This window comes from Armigeres subalbatus, chromosome 2, assembly GCF_024139115.2.
Source record: "Armigeres subalbatus isolate Guangzhou_Male chromosome 2, GZ_Asu_2, whole genome shotgun sequence".
In the NCBI taxonomy this organism is placed as follows: Eukaryota; Metazoa; Arthropoda; class Insecta; order Diptera; family Culicidae; genus Armigeres; species Armigeres subalbatus.
In genome coordinates, this window is record NC_085140.1 from 243,556,588 (window position 1) to 243,574,989 (window position 18,402).

An 18,402-nucleotide genomic window follows, 5' to 3' on the forward strand; every position below is an offset into this window, starting at 1 on the left:
CAAGACCATGCTGAGGATGGCTGGGTTCGATTCCCGGTGCCGGTCTATGCAATTTTCGGTTTGAAAATTGTCTCGACTTCCCTGGGCATAAAAGTATCATCGTGTTAGCCTCATGGATATACGAATGCAAAAATGGTAACTTGGCTTAGAAACCTCGCAGTTAATAACTGTGGAAGTGCTTAATGAACACTAAGCTGTGAGGCGGCTCTGTCCCAGTGTGGGGATGTAATGCCAATAAGAAGAAGAAGAAGAAAACCATCTGGTCGAATGACCCTCGTTCAAATAAAATTCGTCCTGAAGGATATTACATCGCAGGGACATTTGGTTGAATGAACACTTGATCGAAAATCAATATTCGCTTGACTAATGCTAAGTGTCACTCATTTTTACTCTAGCATTTGTATATACGCCGAGTGAGTTTTTCGTTGAGTCCCATGTTGGAAGCAATAGTTACAATTTTCTATACAAACATAAAGATAAACAATCAACTTGTATCAAATAACAAATTAAAATAATGTACGTTCTCTCTTGGTGCCTTGAGAGAGACGGCTAGGTGGTGCCCACTACGGGATATGACGAGGTTTCATCAAAGGCTTTTGTCAAAAGATATTTTAGTTACTAGTTTTAGTAACTAAAATATCTTTTCTTTTGTCCATCAGCCAAATCCCGCAAAAACCGCATTCCGCACTTTGTATACTGCAATTAGTTTGCTGTATTCATAGATGAGCTAGCTGTTGTGTAGGCTTCTTATCGATAATCCTATTTGGGCACCTCGAATCAATTAATGCCATTTGGCATCAACGATTCGTTGTCTGTGTCTGGATTTTATTGCCTAAATTAAGGCATTCTTATTGATTTAAGACACAGACTCAACTTACAAAACTGATGCAATCTAACACAAATGACAATGACCAGGGTTTGCAGAAATCTCAATAGATAACGAACAACGATAAAGGAGAGGCAAAAACTGTTCCGAATCATAACAAGCCATGAAAACAAATTTATCAAACTTGTATACAAGTGCGAAAAAACAGAATCGGATAGGCAGCCCCCACAGAAAAATGGTGATTCTCGCTTTGTTTTCGCTCATTTCGTGTTGGTTACTGCACAGCTGTATAGAAAAAGTTTAAATGCATAATCAGAGCCAGTGCTCCCACATTTGGACCTTTTTAAAAGAAATTTATCATGGGGTATAGCCTCCTGAATCAGTTCTCTATCATGACAGCTTGCGAAAAAAGTCTCTCGCGGTATGCTACATATCGTATATGTATACAGAGATGATAAGTGAGAGACTTGTTCATTATCTTTAGGATTCAATCCCTGACAATGACTCAATCTAATATTTACAACCATTCGAACAAAATAAAACCAACAATAACAAAGAACTGATCCAAATCTCAAAATTTACAAAATGAGATTTTGAAAACAGCCTAGCCCCACCCACCCGAGCTACCACCTGATCACGCGTCTCTTTTGTCTCTATGAAAGCTGTTTCCAGCTTGTGTGTATTGCCGTTGCTTTCTAAATAAAATAATATGTAAATGGTATGATTGCCTCTAAACGTTTGCAGCATTGATCCCTTCCAACACACCTCCTGCAGCACTACGATGTCAAATCTGCGCTCCTACAGCACATCGGCGTGTTCTTACGACGAATTTGAGAGATTTCCAGTTTCACGAACCGAGCTTCCAATCGCTAGTTCCTTCTCGTCGCTGTGGTCTTCGCCTATAGTTCTGCTGGACCGAATTTATTTGTTGATTGTTCGTTACTTGATTTTTTGAAGACTGGACTGCAGGACCTGACACTAACCCTTAAAATATTCAGAGGATCGTGGTACACAGTTTTGCGTAGGACGATGATTAGCCACCCCTAACATGGTACGGCAAATGCTAGGTAAAGCGTACCATTAGTATTTCGCGTACCTGAAGGAATATAATAGACCCCATCTCGCGGTCCTTAGCCTTTTACCCAGCAACTCCTAACCCTAACTCCCCGTGGTGCTGGCCGGAATACGACCAACCTTCGGGAAGGGGGGGCTTGCTCCTCTCCGGAGGTGCAAATCTTACTGAGCATCTGTTCTGCATGTCAGGATCGGCGCACAACAGCGTCAGTTCCCCATGTTAGGGGCGGCTGATCATCGTCCGAGTGCCAGCGAGGGACTCTAAGTGAAACTATGCACCAAGGTCCACCGGGAATAAAGCGGAACGGTCCTCCGGAAATTTAGGGGCTTTAGTGTCAGACCCTGCAAGGTAGCCTTTAAAACAACATACGCAACGAACAATCAACAAGAGAGTACGGACCGGAAGAAACGGCGAAGACCACTGCGACGAAAAGGGACTAGCGATTGGAAACTCGGTTCGTGGAACTGCAAATCTCTCAACTTCATCGGGTGCACACGCATACTCGCCGATGTGCTCAAGGACCGTGGATTTGGAATCGTAGCGCTGCAGGAGGTTTGTTGGAAGGGATCAATGGTGCGAGCGTTTCGAGGTAATCATACCATCTACCAGAGCTGCGGCAACACACACGAGCTGGGAACAGCTTTCATAGTGATGGGCGATATGCAAAGGCGCGGGATCGGGTGGTGGCCGATCAATGAAAGAATGTGTAGGTTGAGGATCAAAGGCCGGTTCTTCCACTTCAGCATTTCCAACGTCCATAGCCCACACTCCGGAATCATGATGATGATAAGAACGCATTATACGCGCAGCTGGAACGTGAGTACGACAGCTGTCCAAGCCACGACGTCAAAATTATCATAGGAGATTTGAACGCACAGGTTGGCCAAGAGGAGGAGTTTAGACCGACTATTGGGAAGTTCAGCGCTCACCGGCTGACGAACGAAAACGTCTCACGACTAATTGATTTCGCCGCCTCCAAGAATATGGCCATTCGCAGCACCTACTTCCAACACAGCCTCCCGTATCGGTACACCTGGAGATCACCACTGCAGACAGAATCACAAATCGATCACGTTCTAATTGATGGACGGCACTTCTCCGACATTATCGACATCAAGACATATCGTGGCGCTAACATCGACTCTGACCACTATCTGGTGATGGTTAAACTGCGCCCAAAACTATCCGTCATCAACAATGTTCGGTGCCGTCGACCGCCGCGGTACGACCTAGAGCGACTGAAGCAACCTGATGTCGCCACTGCATACGCGCAGCATCTCGAGGCAGCGTTGCCGGAAGAGGGTGAGTTTGATGGGGCCCCTCTTAAGGACTGCTGGAATACAGCCATCAATGACGCAGCGGAGAACAACGTCGGGTATATGGGTCGAAGTCGACGGACGGAACGATTGGTTCGACGAAGAGTGCAGACAGATTCTGGAGGAGAAGGACGCAGCGCGGGCGGTCGCGCTGCAGCAAGGTACCCGGCAGAACGTGGAACGTTATAGACGGAAGCGGAGACAGCAGACCCGCCTTTTTCAGGAGAAGAAACGCCGCCTGGAAGAAGCGGAGTGCGAACAGCTGTGCCAGCTGTGCCGTTCTCAAGATACACGCAAGTTCTATCAGAAGCTCAACACATCCCGCAAAGGCTTCGTGCCGCGAGCCGAAATGTGCCGGGATAAGGATGGGAGCATCTTGACGGACGAACGTGTGGTGATCGAAAGGTGGCAGCACTACGAGGAACATCTGAATGGCGCGGAGAGTACAGGCAGTGAAAGTCAAGGCAGCGGAGGAGATGACTACGTCAGTTCAGCGGACGATGGAAGCCAACCAGCCCCCACCTTGAGGGAAGTTAAGGATGCCATTCAACAGCTAAAGGCCAATAAAGCAGCTGGTAAGAATGGTATCGGAGCTGAGCTCATCAAGATGGGCCCGGAAAAGCTGGCCACTTGCCTGCACAAACTGATAGTCAGAATCTGGGAAACCGAACAGCTACCGGAGGAGTGGAAGGAAGGGGTTATATGCCCCACCTACAAGAAAGGCGACAAACTGGAGTGTGAGAACTTTCGAGCGATCACCATCCTTAATGCCGCCTACAAAGTGATATCCCAGATCATCTTCCGTCGTCTGTCACCATTAGTGAACGAGTTCGTGGGAAGTTATCAAGCCGGCTTCGTTGACGGCCGCTCGACAACGGACCAGATCTTTACTGTACGGCAAATCCTTCAAAAATGCCGTGAATACCAGGTCCCAACGCACCATCTGTTCGTTGATCTCAAGGCGGCATACGATAGTATAGACCGCGTAGAGCTATGGAAAATTATGGACGAGAACAGCTTCCCTGGGAAGCTTGCCAGACTGATCAAAGCAACGGTGGATGGTGTGCAAAACTGTGTGAAGATTTCGGGCGAACACTCCAGTTCGTTCGAATCGCGCCGGGGACTAAGACAAGGTGATGGACTTTCGTGCCTGTTGTTCAACATTGCGCTAGAAGGTGTCATGCGGAGAGCCGGGTGTAACAGCCGGGGTACGATTTTCAACAGATCCAGTCAATTTATTTGCTTCGCGGATGACATGGACATTGTCGGCCGAACATTTGCAAAGGTGGCAGAACTGTACACCCGCCTGAAACGTGAAGCAACAAAAGTTGGACTGGTGGTGAATGCAGTACATGCTTGTGGGCGGAACCGAGCGCGACAGGGCCCGCCTGGGAAGCAGTGTTACGATAGACGGGGATACCTTCGAGGTGGTCGAGGAATTCGTCTACCTCGGATCCTTGCTAACGGCTGACAACAACGTTAGTCGTGAAATACGAAGGCGCATCATCTGTGCAAGTCGGGCCTACTACGGGCTCCAGAAGAAACTGCGATCGAAAAAGATTCGCCACCGCACCAAATGTGTCATGTACAAGACGCTTATAAGACCAACTGTCCTCTACGGACATGAAACATGGACAATGCTCGAGGAGGACTTGCAAGCACTCGGTGTATTCGAGAGACGGGTGCTTAGGACCATCTTTGGCTGTGTGCAAGAAGACGGTGTGTGGCGGCGAAGAATGAACCATGAGCTCGCCCAACTCTACGGCGAACCCAGTATCCAGAAAGTAGCTAAAGCCGGAAGGGTACGATGGGTAGGACATGTTGCAAGAATGCCGGACAGCAACCCTGCAAAGATGGTGTTCGCTTCCGATCCGGCAGGTACGAGACAGCGTGGAGCGCAGCGAGCGAGATGGGCAGACCAGGTGCAAAACGACTTGGCGAGCGTGGGGCGTATCTGAGGTTGGAGAGATGCGGCCTCGAACCGTGCATTGTGGCGTCAAATTGTTGATTCAGTGTTATCTGTTTAGATGTTAACTAAATAAATGAATGAATGAAATTATTTCTCCATTCAATATATATATATATATTTATTACATGAGAAATACTCAATTTCATGAGCTTATTTAATTCTGCAATGATAAAACTACATCCAGTAAAAATTTGACACGTTTTGGTTGGATATATACAAAGTTATCAAACTTTTTACCTTTGCAGTAAAAAAAGAATTGAGAACGCTAGAATAATAAAACCTTTCTAAAACCCATATACATGAAGAAACTAACATCAAATGTTACTCAGATTCAATTATCTGTCTAACGGATCTCATTACACATATCAGTGATATAAAAATGTTATTGGGTTTCGAGAAAACATGGGGGATCACGTGTGTCCAGTTTCCCCTCGTGTGCCCATTATTATTTATTCAGGCTAAGGCCGAAGTGGCCTATGCGGTATATAAGAGTCTTCTCCATTCGGCTCGGTCCATGGCTACACGTCGCCGACCACGCAGTCTGCGGAGGGTCCGCAAGTCATCTTCCACCTGAACGATCCACCTTGCCCGCTACGCACCTCGCCTCCTTGTGCCCGTAGGATCGTTGTCGAAAACCATTTTCACCGGATTGCTGTCCGACATTCTGGCTACGTGCCCGCCACACCGCAGTCGTCCGATTTTCGCGGTATGAACGATGGATGGTTCTCCCAGCAGCTCATGCAACTCGTGGTTCATTCGCATCCTCCACGTACCGTCCGCCATCTGCACCCCACCATAGATGGTACGCAGCACTTTCCTTTCGAAAACTCCAAGCGCACGTTGGTCCTCCACGAGCATCGTCCTGGTCTCGTGTTCGTAGAGGACTACCGGTCTAATGAGCGTTTTGTAGATTGTCAGTTTGGTACGGCGGCGAACTCTATTCGATCGCTGGCCGCATCTGTTTCCTTAAAGAGCTTACACTGATCCAAACAGCTTCACGGTCATTCCGAGGGACTAAGACCCACAAAGCGAAGCTTTCGGGCTTTCCTGGGATATTCCCAAGGTGGAAAGTCTATAGCTCCCTTCCCTCTGGAACGATGGTAGCCACCTTAGACTTGACATAATAATTGCTCAATAATAATAAATTACTTAGTAAGCTCAACTCATCAATTAATATTATTGTGTTATTTTTATGCGAAGCAATTCGATTTTGTACGAAAATTTCGAGCTCGATGCTTTCTTTCGCATATGAGTTAAATGATTTGACATAAAATACTTTCCGTTTTTTTTTTTCAAAATATCAAATGTCAGTCAAAAAGTCGCTGGGTGCGGTTTGGCTGAACCCCGAATAATAATTCCCCACCAAAAAACTTTGCATTACGTCACTGCTCACACCAAACAACCCAATATCGAATGAAAAAGTCTATCACTTATCATCTCTGTATATACGAAATGTAGCATACCGTGAGTGATTTTATTCGCAAGCTGCCATGATAAAGAACTGATTCGAGAGGCTATACCTCATGATAAATTTCTTTTAAAAAGCACCAAACGCGGGAAGCACTGGTTCTAATAATGCATTTCAGCTTGTTCTACACATCTATGCGGGCCCCAACACAAAATGAACGAGAACAAAGCGAGACGAGTAGAGGAGAGGAGTAGCCAACGAGCAAGCGTTGTGCAGTGCGTGTTTTAGTCGTCGCGAAGTAGTTATCGAATCAATCTTTCGCGTTGACACGCGTTGCTTTTCCGATTTTGTATCATCATGAATATGGTGTCGTTCAAAAAAAAAATTAATCGCTTACCAAAGCGATTTCCAATATATTTCCTTCCCAACTAACATGCTATTCCTATCCAGTGCGCTCATGGAGATGTAGAGAATTGCTCGGTCTCTTGTAGCAATGGGTGTCAAACTAATTTTCCTCCCCTTATCATAATTGACTGTGAGGACGTGGCCGGCATCGTTATTGGTCTTGAATTAAAAAAAAAAATCCGAAGCATGTACAGCGAGAATAGCTTACTAGTCCCGAGAAAACTATTCAATTAATGAGCTGTGCATTATTTGTTGTTTCTCGGCCAATCACGACTAGCAATTACAATGGGTACAGTCAATCAAACTAAGCTAAGCTAATTAAATTTTACCAATGAAAGGTCTGGTTAGAGTTAGAGCTGAACGTTTGCACTATGCATTGATCCCATTGATCCCTTCCAACACACGTCCTGCAGCGCTGCGATGCTGAATCCGCGATCCTACAGCACATCGGCGTGTTCTTACTACGAAGTTGAGATAGTTGCAGTTTTACGAACCGAACTTCCAATCGCTAGTTCCTTCTCGTCGCTGTGGTCTTCGTCTATACTTCTGCTGGTCCGAATTTACTTGTTGATTGTTCGATAATTGATTTTTTTAAAGACTGGATTGCAGGGCCTGACACTAACCCTTTAAATATTCGGAGGATCATGGTACCCAGTTTTGCGTAAAGCCCCTCGCTGGCACTCGGACGATGATCAGCCACCCCTAACATGGTAAGCAGATACTTTTATGATCCATCACTCTATGGTAAGCAGCCGCTCGATGGGTTGGGATCGGGCTAGTGCGCTTTGGTAGGACCTGCTTGCGGATACATGCAGTTTTTATTTATAGATGTTTAACAAAACCAACTGTTAAACCCCACCACATCCTAGGTGAGTCCTCGCAGTGGCCTAGGGAAAAGTTCCTCATGTTCAACTAACAGCCGTGCGGTAAGACGCGCAGCTACAAAGCAAGACCATGCTGAGGGTGGCTGGGTTCGATTCCCGGAGCCGGTCTAGGCAATTTTCGGATTGGAAATTGTCTCGACTTCCCTGGGCATAAAAGTATCATCGTGCTAGCCTCATGATATACGAATGCAAAAATGGTAACCTGGCTTAGAAACCTCGCAGTTAATAACTGTGGAAGTGCTCAATGAACACTAAGCTGCGAGGCGGCTCTGTCCCAGTGTGGGGATGTAATGCCAATTTATCTATCTATCTATCTCAACTAACAGCAATTCACATTAAATTTGAGAACACTTCCACCCATTTAGAATCAACAAGAGTTCTACGAAATATTAGCGTGAAATTCCTAAATATTCTGTCTAAGTATAACATTACGCCACTACAAAATACGACGAGAAAATATTATGTTTCTTATAGTTTGAACGGCACATTATTGTTAAAACTCTTCTGGGTGTGATTGATGCTACCTGCGTTCTGGTGAAAATTGATTTAAAAATCATCCTTCAGCATTCCTTCTCTTGGTGGAGGGGAATATGTAGTAGCTTTTTGTTCACTGTCTCTTAGACAAGCTTCTAATTTGTCGATCGCGTAACAAAAAAGGTGCTTTTACATATATATTCCAGTGTATTTTTAGTTTAGCTTAGAGATGTTATCTAGTCTTTATCGTTGGAAGATATAAACGAGCAATAATTTCAAGTTTCTTTGCGATATAATATGAAAGAGAATGTGTCGATGATACCACCTATCAATAGCTCAACAGTTGAATATTGAATAGTGGATTATAGTTGAAGTTATTGACACGCTTTTAACCAGTGTCCATGGCTATATCTCAGGCCATTTAGTCAGACTTTAATGACCAATCTGCAATTCAAAACATCCATACTTTTGGAACACCCTTGCAGTGGAATAAATTACAAGAATCTCTCAGACTCTTCGACAAAGTTAGTAAAAGCAAAAACAACATCCATCTTAAAAACGTAATTATAACAGATGGGTTGGTTTTCCGTCAGTATAACAACTCAATTAATCTTTAACAAGGCACGGCTTCCGTTGCGTGTAAGTTTATTTTTTGTCCTAAGGCCTCTGAGCCGTATGAGCTGACAACATTTATTACCCGCAATCCAGTGGCACCCCTCAGCAATCTATCATGAAGCTAAGCGTAAGCTCTGAAGCGCACAAAACGGTTCTGAGCTGCGCATTTCAGCACGTAAAATTTTCATCTCGCCCATTAGCAGCCCCAGGACCCCGGTCAGTTCCAATCAATTATTATACATTTGTTGGCAGATTTTAAGACTTCATTAAATGCAATACAACTAATGACTGGTAATAATTCGAGAGGAGCGGCAGTTCATGTTCTATGGTTTTTCAGCCACGCTTTATAATGAGGTGCGATATAAAGAGTAAGAAGCTGCGTTCTGGCGCGTCTGCGCCTACGTTGGTTGGGAGCAAGCCACTTAGTGGACAGCCGCAGGATCAACAAATTAGTTGCATCTAGTTCAATGCAAACATATCATTAGTCAGATTTGAAGCTTGCGTGTGCTACCAACTATTGGGTAGTTAGTACCAGAGGAAAAATGCGAAAGGTGTAATCGATGAAAGGTGCAAGATTGTCACAACTCAGTACTAGGCGGTTGTCTGCATCTATGCTAGTCAACGTCTTTTCTCATTACATGACAAATTTATTCTGCGTACCGAGTAGCAGAGAAACTGTGCATTGCATTGACAACGAGCCCTTGTTGAATTTGGGCCAATCACTTCGAAATTGCATGTTGCCAAAACTCTATAGAACAGATTTTTGTCGTTAATTTTAACTATAATCGTGAAAAACGAAAATTAAGATTTGTATAGAATGTTGCATTTGCATGGATGGGCATGGGCAATGGCAACAAAGTAACACAGGATTCATGAATTCAAGACGGTATAATATACCCCCTCCTAAGGCAATACCTATGAAAACTTTTTACTATTCAACGCAATTTATGCAAACTTTGTGTTATTTGGTAGTCCAAGAAGTCGCAAATGCATTGCATATGAGTAGTCATATAAAAATATTACAGAGAACACGTAGTTAATAAAGCTTTTTCGAAAAGTCGTGAAAAATGGATTTCAACAAGTGCCTGCGCAAAACGCCTCACCGTAACCAAAGACGTTTCATAGCCCTTCATTAGTATTTTATCTATCCCATAATAAAAAGGTTACAAATCTCTATGTACTTGACAATGAAAAACCAACATAAGCCCATTTAAGCAGGTTTGTATTACATTTCAATAGTTTGCATATAATTTGGAAGCAACTGCTGCAGGCTCGCCGCGCTTGTGTCCAGTTGGTAAGGGCATATCGTCCTGCATACACTGGGGCATTTTGACCAGTGAAATATATTTTCGAAAAACATTACATTTTTGAAGATGGGAGAAATTTAATATCATATTAACCACTGAAAAAAGTTATTTTGTTACCCAACTGAGTGTTCTAGTGCAAGTTTTGCGGACAGTATGCTTCCGTCGCTTAAGAACGTTGAGCAAACAAACATTGAAAGCTAAATCAAAATTGTATTTTTTTTGTAATTTGCTACTATTTTTATTATGATGATTTCACAAATATTTAAAGGTGCCAATTAATTTTTAGTTTTAATTAGTTACCTTCTTACCCTACATGAAAACTAATGATTTTTCGAGGAGTACTCTAGTTCACAAAAATTTCTTATGATGTTTGAGATTGCTGCACTATTTTTTTACAAAGAGGTAAATGCAGATTTTTTTAAAAATTTCCGGCATATTTCCCGATATTTTACCGGTGATTTTCAATTCTCGGATTTACTCGGTTCTACCACTTTTAGATGAGATTTAGTGCTGATTCGAACGTATATAATAGGCAGCTCGGTAGCTTAGAAAATTCATTCGTGGTTCATTTGGACCCAAGATTTCATCACAAAAATTCAAATTTCAACTAATTCTCGTTTTCTTGGCATCAAATGAAAATTGAAAGGCCCTGGAAAGAATCATCCAAATTGACTTCTCTAGTCTCCAGAGAACCTGTACTAACAATCATTCTTTTTATTTTTTCATTTATTTAGTTTACATCTAAACAGATAATACTGAATCAACAATTTGACGCCACAATACACGGTTCGAGGCCGCATCTCTCCATCTTCGGATACGCCCCACGCTCGCCAAGTCGTTTTGCACCTGGTCTGCCCATCTCGCTCGCTGCGCTCCACGCCGTCTCGTACCTACCGGATCGGAAGCGAACACCATCTTTGCAGGGTTGCTGTCCGGCATTCTTTCAGCATGTCCTGCCCATCGTACCCTTCCGGCTTTAGCTACCCGAGCAGCACAAGTCAGGCAAATCTGGTTGCAGCAACTTGAATGTGACTAAATCTGGTCACATATGAGTTGCTGTAACCTATGTAGAATATGTGTGCTGCTAGGGTACCTTCTGGATACTGGATTCGCCGTAGAGTTAGGCGAGCTCATGGTTCATTCTTCGCCGCCACATACCGTCTTCTTGCACACCGCCAAAGATGGTTCTAAGCACCCGTCTCTCGAATACTCCGACTGCTTGCAAGTCCTCCTCGAGCATTGTCCATGTTTCATGTCCGCAGAGGAAAACCGGTCTTATAAGCGTCTTGTACATGACACATTTGTTGCGGTGGCGAATCTTTTTCGACCGCAGTTTCTTCTGGAGCCCGTAGTAGGCCAGACTTCTACAGATGATGCGCCTTCGTATTTCACGACTAACGTTGTTGTCAGCCGTTAGCAAGGATCCGAGGTAGACGAATTCCTCGACCACCTCGAAGGTATCCCCGTCTATCGTAACACTGCTTCCCAGGCGGGCCCTGTCGCGCTCGGTTCCGCCCACAAGCATGTACTTTGTCTTTGACGCATTCACCACCAGTCCAACTTTTGTTGCTTTACGTTTCATGCGGGTGTACAGTTCTGCCACCTTTGCAAATGTTCGGCCGACAATGTCCATGCCATCCGCAAAGCAAATAAATTGACTGGATCTGTTGAAAATCGTACCCCGGCTGTTACACCCGGCTCTCCGCATGACACCTTCTAGCGCAATGTTGAACAACAGGCACGAAAGTCCATTACCTTGTCTTAGTCCCCGGCGCGATTCGAACGAACTGGAGTGTTCCCCCGAAATCTTCACACAGTTTTGCACACCATCCACCGTTGCTTTGATAAGTCTGGTAAGCTTCCCAGGGAAGCTGTTCTCGTCCATAATTTTCCATAGCTCTACGCGGTCTATACTGTCGTATGCCGCCTTGAAATCAACGAATAGATGGTGCGTTGGGACCTGGTATTCACGGCATTTTTGAAGGATTTGCCGTATAGTAAAGATCTGGTCCGTTGTCGAGCGGCCGTCAACGAAGCCGGCTTGATAACTTCCCACGAACTCGAACGATAGCAGTTCGGTGGGGGAAGGCAACCAGCCCGGTGGCATCCCTATCTCACACAATAGGTTTGTTTTGCAACCAACATGACGCGACCGTATCCCACTGACAGTTCTGTATACTAATGGAAATCAAATGAGATGTTTGTAAGCAAAACACATACTATCATGAATTTTATACTGAGATGTTGGTTACAAAAACATGGCGGCGTGCCACCGACCTGAAGCCAACGCTAGGTTAAAGAGGTTGAACTCAAATTTGAGTACGTGGTCGATTTGTGATTCTGTCTGCAGTGGTGATCTCCAGGTGTACCGATACGGGAGGCTGTGTTGGAAGTAGGTGCTGCGAATGGCCATATTCTTGGAGGCGGCGAAATCAATTAGTCGTAGGACGTTTTCGTTCGTCAGCCGGTGAGCGCTGAACTTCCCAATAGTCGGTCTAAACTCCTCCTCTTGGCCAACCTGAGCGTTCAAGTCTCCTATGATGATATTGACGTCGTGGCTTGGGCAGCTGTCGTACTCACGTTCCAGCTGCGCGTAGAATGCGTCCTTATCATCATCAGTGCTTCCGGAGTGTGGGCTATGGACGTTGATTATGCTGAAGTTGAAGAACCGGCCTTTGATCCTCAACTTGCACATTCTTTCATTGATCGGCCACCACCCGATCACGCGCCTTTGCATATCGCCCATCACTATGAAAGCTGTTCCCAGCTCGTGTGTGTTGCCGCAGCTCTGGTAGATGGTATGATTACCTCTAAACGTTCGCACCATTGATCCCTTCCAACAAACCTCCTGCAGCGCTACGATGCCGAATCCACGGTCCTTGAGCACATCGGCTAGTATGTGTGTGCTCCCGATGAAGTTGAGAGATTTGCAGTTCCACGAACCGAGTTTCCAATCGCTAGTCCCTTTTCGTCGCAGTGGTCTTCGCCGATGGTTCCGGTCCGTACTGTCTTGTTGATTAATCGTTGCTTAAGATTTTTTAAAGGCTGGCTTGCAGGGCCTGACACCAAACCCCCTAAATTTCCGGAGGACCATTCCTCCTTATTTCCGGTGGACCATGGTGCATAGTTTCACTTAGAGTCCCTCGCTGGCACTCGGACGATGATCAGCCGCCCCTAACATCGAGAACAGACGCTGTTGTGAGCCGATCCTGACATGGAGAACAGACGCTCAATAAGATTTGCATCTCCGGAGAGGAGCAAACCCCCCTTCCCTGTCAGCATACGACCATAGTTCCCACCGGGGTTGGTTACCCGATCTTCCCTAAGGTCGCTCGTATCCCGGCCAGCACCGCGGGGAAGTAGGGATAGGAGTTGCTGGGTAAGAGGCTAAGGACCGAGAGATGGGGTCTATTTTATTCCTTCAGGTACGCGAAGTACCAATGGTACGCTTTACCCAACATTTGCCGTGCCCTGTACTAACAATATACTGTTTGAATTTCTCAATTTAGCACTTAATTTAGAGTTTCCAACTGTGAAACTTAAAACTACTTAGGAATATGTGCATTGATGATTTCAAATCTATTTTCTATCTTTGCTATGCGGCATTTCTTGGCAATTTCCTCAAATGAACGGCCAATGGAAAGCTTTATGGATGATCCGCAGTATCCGTAAAAATTAGTTTTCCTAGAACCTTGTATTTTTTCGTAACTTCCATAGGGACACGGCAGGTATTTCCGTCCATCGTCGTAGGGTCTAAAATCAATGAAAGCAACTAAGCAACGTCCATTTGCCATAATTTCACTATAGCTGAACGTTTCTCCTGAGCTTACGATTTGGTACGGATGAGTTTAGCAAAAAAGTGTCTCTTCTATTGGTTTTTGAGACTGTGACGAAAAGACGAAAATACCTGCCTTAACCCTACCAGCGAATAATGTATGCAGTGATTCCCTCCCTCTTTATACGGGAGCATGACAGAAGGAAGAGATAAGATATTTCCCTCCGCTCGCTTTCAAATCGACTTCTATGTAACATTCTTCATGCCTGCCGTATCCTAACGGTACTATCAAATCTATACTTTCGCCTCTAATTCTATCATGAATATGTACGTCTAAGTCTGGAAGATGATATAAGATTGTATTAAAAATAGGGATAACAAATTCAGAGTTTCCCATAAACAAAAATAAAATTTACAGTAAATAATTGAGCATTTTCCACGAAACGAATAAAAGTATCATGCAAAAACTTTCAAGTTTTATCAGTACGTATTTGGAAACATTTTTTTATGAAATTTAAGTCGAAACTAAATCATGTTTTATCATGTTATCATGTAATATGGTGTTCGGAATTTGAGACAAATTTCACTATGCGTATTCGACTCAAATGCTATAATAAAATCGACACAATTTGCTATAATAAAATCATTCAGTATTGACAGTTACAATCAATAAAACATGAATATCAAGCGCTTATATGAAAGTTCTGAGTTTGCAATAGCCTCGAGCAAGTGAATACAGTGCGTATTTTATTCGTCGCGAAAATAATAAAATATGTATTTGGTGTTCGGTGGCTCATGCGCATGAATTGCGCTTTGCTCCGGTCGAAACAAGTGCGATCTTCCATAGTTTGCTGTAGCTATCGGGCTAATAAGTACAGAGTGCTGCGCGTCCGTTCGGTCGTCCAAAACGCAAATCCAGATAAAATATCATAAATAACTAACACAAAACCACATCCCAAGACAACCGTGGAGATGCAGAGGTGTTCTCGGACTCCAGTAGCAACGAGAGTCGAACTAACAATCCTTCCATTAAGAAAATTATTTTGAGCTTCCTTCCATTCCTATATGACCGCAGGGACGTGGCCGGCGCCGTTATTTACTTTAAATATTTGAGCTTCCGAAACGTGTGCATTGAAAATGGGTAGCTAATCCCTATTTTTTGTGTTCTCTGTACAATTTCGCAAGTTAGTCAATCAGGGAGTAGCAACTACAAATTGTGCGGTCTAAATGCTCATGCTCATATCATTATCAAGCACTCATATGAAAGTTCTATTTCTGCGCTAATCCATTGATTTATTAAAATATTTAAATAGATGTGCCATAAAGAACTTTGAAGTGAAAAGTGTGCTCCAGGAATTCCTCCGGAAGTTCCTCCAGGTATTCTTCCGTAAGTTGCTCCAGGAATTCCTCCGGAAGTTCCTCCAGGAATTCCTCCGGAAGTTCCTCCTGGAATTCCTCCGGAAGTTCCTCCAGGAATTCCTTCGAAAGTTCCTCCAGGAATTCCTCCGGAAGTTGCTCCAGGAATTCCTCCGGAAGTTCCTCCAGGAATTCCTCCGGAAGTTCCTCCAGGAATTCCTCCGGAAGTTCCTCCAGGAATTCCTCCGGAAGTTCCTTCAGGAATTCCTCCGGAAGTTCCTTCAGGAATTCCTCCGGAAGTTCCTTCAGGAATTCCTCCGGAAGTTCCTTCAGGAATTCCTCCGGAAGTTCCTTCAGGAATTCCTCCGGAAGTTCCTTCAGGAATTCCTCCGGAAGTTCCTCCAGGAATTCCTCCGGAAGTTCCTTCAGGAATTCCTCCGGAAGTTCCTTCAGGAATTCCTCCAGAAGTTCCTCCAGGAATTCCTCCGGAAGTTCCTCCAGGAATTCCTCCGGAAGTTCCTCCAGGAATTCCTCTGGAAGTTCCTCCAGGAATTCCTCCGAAAGTTCCTCCAGGAATTCCTCCGGAAGTTCATTCAGGAATTCCTCCGAAAGTTTCTCCAGGAATTCCTCCGGAAGTTCCTCCAGGAATTCCTCCGAAAGTTCCTCCAGGAATTCCTCCGGAAGTTCTTCCAGGAATTCCTCCAGAAGTTCCTTCAGAAGTTCCTCCAGGCATTCCTCCGGAAGTTCGTCCAGGAATTCCTTCGGAAGTTCCTCCAGGAATTCCTTCGGAGGTTCCTCCAGGAATTCCTTCGGAAGTTCCTCCAGGAATTCCTTCGGAAGTTCCTCCAGGAATTCCTTCGGAAGTTCCTCCAGGAATTCCTTCGGAAGTTCCTCCAGGAATTCCTTCGGAAGTTCCTCCAGGAATTCCTTCGGAAGTTCCTCCAGGAATTCCTTCGGAAGTTCCTCCAGGAATTCCTTCGGAAGTTCCTCCAGGAATTCCTTCGGAAGTTCCTCCAGGAATTCCTTCGGAAGTTCCTCCAGGAATTCCTTCGGAAGTTCGTCCAGGAATTCCTTCGGAAGTTCGTCCAGGAATTCCTTCGGAAGTTCGTCCAGGAATTCCTTCGGAAGTTCGTCCAGGAATTCCTTCGAAAGTTCCTCCAGGAATTCCTTCGGAAGTTCCTCCAGGAATTTCTTCGGAAGTTCCTCCAGGAATTCCTTCGGAAGTTCCTCCAGGAATTCCTTCGGAAGTTCCTCCAGGAATTCCTTCGGAAGTTCCTCCAGGAATTCCTTCGGAAGTTCCTCCAGGAATTCCTTCGGAAGTTCCTCCAGGAATTCCTTCGGAAGTTTCTCCAGGAATTCCTTCGGAAGTTCCTCCAGGAATTCCTTCGGAAGTTCCTCCAGGAATTCCTTCGGAAGTTCCTCCAGGAATTCCTTTGGAAGTTCCTCCAGGAATTCCTTTGGAAGTTCCTCCAGGAATTCCTTCGGAAGTTCCTCCAGGAATTCCTTCGGAAGTTCCTCCAGGAATTCCTTCGGAAGTTCCTCCAGGAATTCCTTCGGAAGTTCCTCCAGGAATTCCTTCGGAAGTTCCTCCAGGAATTCCTTCGGAAGTTCCTCCAGGAATTCCTTCGGAAGTTCCTCCAGGAATTCCTTCGGAAGTTCCTCCAGGAATTCCTTCGGAAGTTCCTCCAGGAATTCCTTCGGAAGTTCCTCCAGCAATTCCTTCGGAAGTTCCTCCAGGAATTCCTTCGGAAGTTCGTCCAGGAATTCCTTCGGAAGTTCGTCCAGGAATTCCTTCGGAAGTTCGTCCAGGAATTCCTTCGGAAGTTCGTCCAGGAATTCCTTCGGAAGTTCCTCCAGGAATTCCTTCGAAAGTTCCTCCAGGAATTCCTTCGGAAGTTCCTCCAGGAATTTCTTCGGAAGTTCCTCCAGGAATTCCTTCGGAAGTTCCTCTAGGAATTCCTTCGGAAGTTCCTCCAGGAATTCCTTCGGAAGTTCCTCCAGGAATTCCTTCGGAAGTTCCTCCAGGAATTCCTTCGGAAGTTTCTCCAGGAATTCCTTCGGAAGTTCCTCCAGGAATTCCTTCGGAAGTTCCTCCAGGAATTCCTTTGGAAGTTCCTCCAGGAATTCCTTTGGAAGTTCCTCCAGGAATTCCTTCGGAAGTTCCTCCAGGAATTCCTTCGGAAGTTCCTCCAGGAATTCCTTCGGAAGTTCCTCCAGGAATTCCTTCGGAAGTTCCTCCAGGAATTCCTTCGGAAGTTCCTCCAGGAATTCCTTCGGAAGTTCCTCCAGGAATTCCTTCGGAAGTTCCTCCAGGAATTCCTTCGAAAGTTCCTCCAGGAATACCTTCGGAAGTTCCTCCAGGAATACCTTCGGAAGTTCCTCCCGCAATTCTTTCGGAAGTTCCTCCCGGAATTCCTTCGGAAGTTCCTCCCGGAATTCCTTCGGAAGTTCCTCCCGGAATTCCTTCGGAAGTTCATTCAGGAATTCCTTCGGAAGTTCCTCCCGGAATTCCTTCGGAAGTTCCTCCCGGAATTCCTTCGGAAGTTCCTCCCGGAATTCCTTCGGAAGTTCCTCCCGGAATTCCTTCGGAAGTTCCTCCCGGAATTCCTTCGGAAGTTCCTCCCGGAATTCCTTCGGAAGTTCCTCCCGGAATTCCTTCGGAAGTTCCTCCCGGAATTCCTTCGGAAGTTCCTCCCGGAATTCCTTCGGAAGTTCCTCCCGGAATTCCTTCGGAAGTTCCTCCCGGAATTCCTTCGGAAGTTCCTCCCGGAATTCCTTCGGAAGTTCCTCCAGGAATTCCTTCGGAAGTTCCTCCAGGAATTCCTCCGCAAGTTCCTCCAGGAATTCCTCCGAAAGTTCCTCCAGGAATTCCTCCGGAAGTTCATTCAGGAATTCCTCTGAAAGTTCCTCCAGGAATTTCTCCGGAAGTTCCTCCAGGAATTCCTCCGAAAGTTCCTCCAGGAATTCCTCCGGAAGTTCTTCCAGGTATTCC